This window comes from Hippocampus guttulatus, chromosome 1 (genome assembly GCF_054856545.1).
Source record: "Hippocampus guttulatus isolate MCC_2025c chromosome 1, RoL_Hgut_1.0, whole genome shotgun sequence".
NCBI classification, from domain to species: Eukaryota; Metazoa; Chordata; class Actinopteri; order Syngnathiformes; family Syngnathidae; genus Hippocampus; species Hippocampus guttulatus.
Window position 1 is genome coordinate 8,759,270 of NC_141261.1, and position 6,572 is coordinate 8,765,841.

General features: G+C 41.4%; 1 long non-coding RNA gene across 1 annotated transcript; it reads right to left on the reverse strand.

The window, feature by feature from the left end:
• Positions 1–1,145: 1,145 nt before the first annotated feature.
• Positions 1,146–3,513, reverse strand: LOC147210278 (uncharacterized). Its single transcript, XR_015100738.1, has 3 exons — positions 3,244–3,513; positions 2,897–3,044; positions 1,146–1,204 (listed from the first exon to the last, which is right to left on the reverse strand). It is a non-coding gene; the product is annotated as an uncharacterized LOC147210278 (long non-coding RNA).
• Between the last annotated feature and the right edge of the window lie 3,059 nt (positions 3,514–6,572).

A 6,572-nucleotide genomic window follows, 5' to 3' on the forward strand; every position in this document is an offset into this window, starting at 1 on the left:
ATGTGAAGTGAAGAAAGAAGGCTGAAGACAGAAAAGGCAAATTATTCTGGTGAGGAAAATCCTTTCAATTGCAGATGAAAGCAAGGGACACCTAATAAGATCCTCTGAATACGCTGGCGGGTCGTCAGCGTTTACCGCACCACACAATTGTTCAGCTTCTGTCAAACAATTGTTGTGCTGTGGTATTCCTGGATAGCTTAGAAAAGAAGGGAACGAGGCCGCCTTCAGAGGTGGAGCGAGGGCACTCGACAAACACGCCTGAAACCAATTGACAAAGGAAATTAACACGGCAAAGAAAAGCTACGCAGAGAGGCTGAAAAAACAGTTTTCTGCTAACGACTCTGCGTCTGTGTGTAATGGCCTTGAAAGCAGTTACAAACTAAAGGGCACCATTCCCTCAAGCGGTGAACTATAAGGGATGGCTGACGATCTGACCATATTTTCTCTGCAGATTCGAAAACCTCCACTTCCCACACCTGCCCACCCTCACGCCCTTATTCACACCCCAGATCCCATTCCTTGCCCTTGTGATCCACAAACAGGACGTGAGGCGGCTCTTCAAGTAGCAGAAGATCAAGACGGCTGCTGGGCCGGATAAGGTGTCTTCCCTCCAGCCTGAAAGTCTGACCAGCTGGCTCCGGTCTTCACACAATCCCTGTGAGCTGTATGAGGTCCCATCCTGCTTCAAACAGTCCACCATCATCTCAGTCCCGAAGAAACCTGCTACATCCGAATTGAACGACGATGGACTTATCACTCTGATGTCTTTGGTCAGAAGTCCTTCGAAAGCCTTGTGCTGGACCACATAAAGAAAATCACCAGACCCCTGCTGGACCCCCTGTAATTTGCTTACCGGGCAAACAGGTCAGTAGACATCACGGTCAACATGGGGAAGCACTACATCCTGGAGCACCTTGACGGCACAGGGACCTACGCAAGGATGGTGTTGAACTCAGAGCTGAAGTCCACAAACTGAGACTTCAGCTCTGAGTTGAACACCATCATCCCGGAACGCCTCACTTCCAAGCTTTTCCAGCTCAGTGGGCCCCCTATGATCTGCCAGTGGATCCTTACCTTCCTGACGGGCGAGGCACAACAGGTGAGGCTGGGAAAGACATAATCATCAACACGCACCATCAGCACTGGGGCACCACAAGGATGCGTCCTCTCTCCACTGCTCTTCCCACGAAATCTCAGTGACGATCTGGATAAATTTTGTTTCCCGTTCAAAGAGTTTTCATCATTGGTTTGTTCACTTACTTCATTGTAAAACAAAGTCACCTTCCTTGTCAACATTCATCTACTCCTTTTCAAAGTCCATATTTTGTTCATTACTTCATGTCAAGTTCATGGTTAGATGGCCAAATGTTTCCGTTGTTTGGATTATAGGAGTTAAATACCTTCGAGGACTATTACTTTGCAACTATTATGTGGATGGGAGAATCCTTTTCTGAATGTCCAAAAACTCCTATTTCCACGTGGGGAGATGTGAAATATCAGGACTTTTGTGTAATTACAGTAATAATAATAATAATAATAATAGATTTTATTTATAAGCGCCTTTCAAGACACCCAAGGACACTTTACAATAACAAAAAACACAAAACAATACGGGTTGAGCAGCGGCAGCCAAAACGCGCCAGCAGTAAGTCTACTTCCCAGAATTGATGTTACGTTGTTCTTTAGCTTGCAAAAGATATGACTAAATCAACGGCTCCTCGACTGGTTGCTGCATAAATATACATGATAATTGACTGATGGTACTTTCATGTACTCGAAAAGCACGTGTGCGGTACATCGTTCATGTGGGCTGTATTCAGAACGAGCCAGTGCCATGTGTTATACATTTAATCCATTTATCTGCCGCCTTTGCTGCCTCCTTCTCTCTTCATGGATATCTCACTCTCGTTAATGCCAAAGTCAACCATGTGTGATATTGGTTTTGCTGGATTTCCAATAGTCACGATTCAACCTCTGCACTGCACTTGTGTGTGGTGACATCAACTGCAAGAAAACTGTTGGTAATCTACCTCAAATGGCTTCAAAAAGGGACAGGATTTGATCCAAAGGGTGTGTGTGCTTGTGAGATGTGGAAGGAGGGTGGTTCCTTCTTTTATTCCATTGATGGAAGTGCAGACTCAGATTTTATAGAAAGGCAAATGGGGCAGTGTCCCACCAAATACAGCAGATGGCGCTATTGTGTAAAACGCATGTGTTTTGAGGCCAGTGGGTTTATATTGCATGTGCTTGTCGATTTTATTTATTTATTTAATATACACCCTGGCTGTGTTCCTGCCACATCTCCATATTTTCTCTGCTGTGTGTTGCAGTGGATCCCTCTTGATGAAAGGACAGGCTTATGAATTTTTTTTATGAAGTGGTTTCAAGGAGGGGCGGCACGGTGCGGAAATGGTTAGTGGGTCGGCCTCATAGTGGAGAGGTGCAGGGTTCGATTCCAGCTCTGGCTTTCCTGTGTGGAGTTTGTATGTTCTCCCCATGCCCACTCGGGGTTTCTCCGGGTACTCCGGTTTCCTCCCACATTCCAAAAACACGCATGGCAGGTTGATTGGGCACTGTAAAATTGTTCCTAGTTGGGATTGTGAGTCCATGTATGCCCTCACTTAAACTCAACGCAACTGTATTTATAGAGCACTTTAAAACAACCACTGCTAAATACCAAGTGCTGTACATGGAGCAAAAATGATTCATACAACAACAAACAATAACTTAATGCCAAAGACAGAAAGCACAAAAACAGTCAAACTAAAAATCAAGTCTCATGCTGAGTCTAAAGTATATTTGATTATTACTCTACTTCTTGATGCACGTTATGTCTCCAAATTGATCACAGCATTTTCACGACAGGCTGACAATCACACACGTGAAAATGGAATACCTCCGAAAAGTTCCTCCGCTTATCCATTGCTCACTCAGCGCCAGAGCTGCAGCTTTAAGTTATGAATGCCTCAGTCTGTCGGTGTTCTGCTTGTTTCCATAGCGATGACTCCTGTGCTCCTACGCGCTGTACTTCCAGGTTAGAATGCCTGAATGACAACACTTTATTTGTAGGATTTCTTGTCTTTACAGCCCCTCTGCAAGTCTGACAACAACATTTGTTTTTTTTTAAAGTCAATTGTCCTTCAGCATGCTCTGATAATGTCAATCAGCGCAAAATAATGCATTTGTGACTCTTATCGTGTGCTAAATGAGATAATAGAGGAAATCACAATAGGTTACTCTTACCTTGGGATGCAGTTCGAGGAAAATTACACGGTCTGATCAAGCACCAGTTTCTACAGTATAAATAAATATAATGTTCTTCTTTTGTCATTGTGTCATATCAAATAATTTCCCTTCAGCACGTATCTATATTTGGCATCATTCTCTCCATCCTGCATGTTGAGACACGGAACCATTTTGTTAGAATCCAGCCAAACACCATCACTAACACAAATTGAACATCCTTCAAGGACAGCTCCCCACATCAGCGCTCTCCTTCTTCCACGGGCACCGCTGAGCTGACGCAGCTCAAATTCTGACTGATTCATCCGTCTGTCTTTGTATGATTCAAGCAAATGACAAAACACAAGCGGCGGCAGCAGCCCAGATCTGGGGTGAAGTACTGTAACATGCAACATCATTTCAAGTCGTGCATTAGTGCTAAGCTCTTGATGCTGATGCCATAATTTGCTTTTGGAAAAAAAAAAAAATCTCATTCGTTTGAGCTGAGGAAAATGAGACAGTTGAAACTAGGCAAACATAATGTTCCTTCTCTTATCTAATCATGGAGTCAACTAGCGTGGTCACTCTCTCCCACCTGTAGTGTAGTGGATGAATATGATTGGTCACCCTTTAGCTGCTTCAGTCAAATGTACTCATGCATGACAAAACAACCCTAATGCGACCAATTTAGAAAACACCCATATTTATTTGAAGCATTTATATCTAACATACCACTAATTTACACTCATTTATAATTTCAAGTCACATAACTGCTTTAGTTTTTGATTTAACAAATACAGTAGATGGCAACATAGCATTCTGTAGTTAGCTAGCTTCACTTCCTCTTGTCAAACATCACAAAAAGATTGACTTAAATTACAGTCCACAGTTCATAAGAACGGTCAATATTGGCCATCGGCAAACAAAAATAGCAAGTAGAGTGCCAACTACTGAATAAAATAAACACATCTCCTCAGTCATCATCTCCGACGATCTTGGCACTGAAAAACTTGCTAACACTGGACCAAAGTACTTGAACACGACCCATAATCTTCGACACCAGCTTACTTCACGGTGACTTCCAGTAGACAACTCTTTTTCATTTACCATTTTCTACTTCCAGAATCCAGAACAAAGAATTGCTAAAGGCCAAAGGAACAAAAACATGTTCACACAGACACACACAAACACAAATACGCGCACACATCTTTTGTGTCGATTCTGTCATCTTGTGATATGACAAATTGCTCCATAGTTGTTTGACGGTAGAAAAAACACATTTTACATGGATTTTTATAAAACTTCAAATGGGACAACTTCAAAGTACCAATGCATTTACTGTATACTGTGCCCCACATCATCCATTCATAGTGCATAGAAAGGTATTCATATGCAGTACTTGCATAAAAAAGAAAAAAAAAGATTGTTATTCTCAAGATTCAGTATGTTTGCAAACACTGACGACTGTTACAATACTGTGAGTTTTATTTGTGTAAGGGAAGCCCAGAAGCCAAAAGTAAATACACAAATCAACGAATCAATACTGTTTCTTTGCTCTTGTGTCAGGCGTTCTGAATAAAGTACCACGTGGCGGAATAAAAACACTTGTTTGGTTCTCCATCCAAAAGTACATGTGCGTCGAACCACATTTTGAGGATTTATTAAAACAATCTTTACGTATGAACAAAAAAAAAAAAGGTTTCACTTAGTGGGCCTTGGCACTCACCCACAAATAGAGCCTTAGTGTCTTTGTATGAGGGTCGGTATTGAATACAATCAAGCAGTGGGCAGAAGCATATTCATGCATTATGTAGCGTGCTTCGAGAAGGACTCCTACAGAAGAATTCCGAATTTAAAAGAGCCGGATGACAGTTAATCAGTGTTGTGGGTCCAAGCTTGGCCTCTAACAGCCGCCTTCCTCGCACTTACTCACAACTCATTTGCCAACAGACAAATCATGTCGCACAAACAATGTCAAATGACTTGCTCTAAATGGCTTTAAATAGCTTTCCAAATGTTGCGTATGATAAATGGAATATGGACTATAAATTTAGGGATTGAGAATTCTCTAAATGGATGTATCCGAGAGCTCGACAAAAGTAATGCTGAGTTTTTAATTTCCCAAAACACCCGCATAAGTATTGTTCAATCAAGAGGGCTTCAAGCATTTTCATGCCTACTCAAAACTGCAGGAAAAAAGGGATTGGCTCACTCTGATAAATGAACAATTTCTGCATTTAAGACATTTCAATCTGTTTTTTTTTCTTAATCCTTCATCCTGTCAAAGCAATTGAAAAAAGCCCACAATTAAGACTGTTGTGTGATCACAAGCTGTCCATTCACATATACAGGTACATGAATATTTCAGAAAAAAAAAGCAAAAGGAAGATAATTATTTGAAAGTTTACTCACTGAGAGAACACGCTTCACTTGTCACCAGACATATAGAAATCCTTTAAGAAAAATAAACAACTCTAATGCCACGGGATTGATTCGTGGGAAGACCTCTGCCAAGGCAGAACAATCCAAAACTTGAACTGCATTTGACAGCGATAAAACCGTTGGCATTTTGGATCATATTGGAGTGAACATTGGTTTGACGGATTTTGGATTTTGGCACTGCTCATTTGGTTGCAATTGAGTAAAACTCGATACGGTTTTGACATTGTGCCCATGGCTATTGTAATTTGTTTTTTTTTGTGGCCTTGTCATTGTGAAGTACTCTCACACACGTTTAATAGCAGCTTCCTTGGAAGAACACCAACCTGCCATAAAAAAAAAAAAGGTTCCTTTATCAAAAATATTACAAACAAATAAACCCAGGGCAAAGAAAACCTACTTGGCAGAGGTAATAATTCATGTGCCCGGGGAAACGTGAGCGTATCAACTGGCTTGGAAACAAAATATATAAAAGAATGAATCAAAATAAAAGATGGCCTCAGAATAAAAATGATGCAGTAAAATATTGCATCCCAGCACTGGCAGCATGTGAAAATGCTCACGCTTTCCAAATGTTCTTCAGAGCCGCAGGAGGCGTACCCTACAGTAGAACGTTGTTTAAGGCTTCACATCCATCTTCATAACTTTTCAAGGTGAGGGTTTTATGGTCACCCTCTTTACAGAATGACGAAATGTGGACAATAATACCTGTACCAATTAAAGTTGACAATGCTGAATATTAAATTTAATAATGCTGCCTAAGTCATGATGATGAGCAACAGTCAGGTTGTTCTTAACTGTTCATGGTTTAATACTTTGGAAGAGAATGAAAGCAAACGTAATGATGTTGTGGTTACCTGACAGTAGAAAATAGCCCCCCCCCCCCCCCCCTCATTCTAGACAGTACTTTG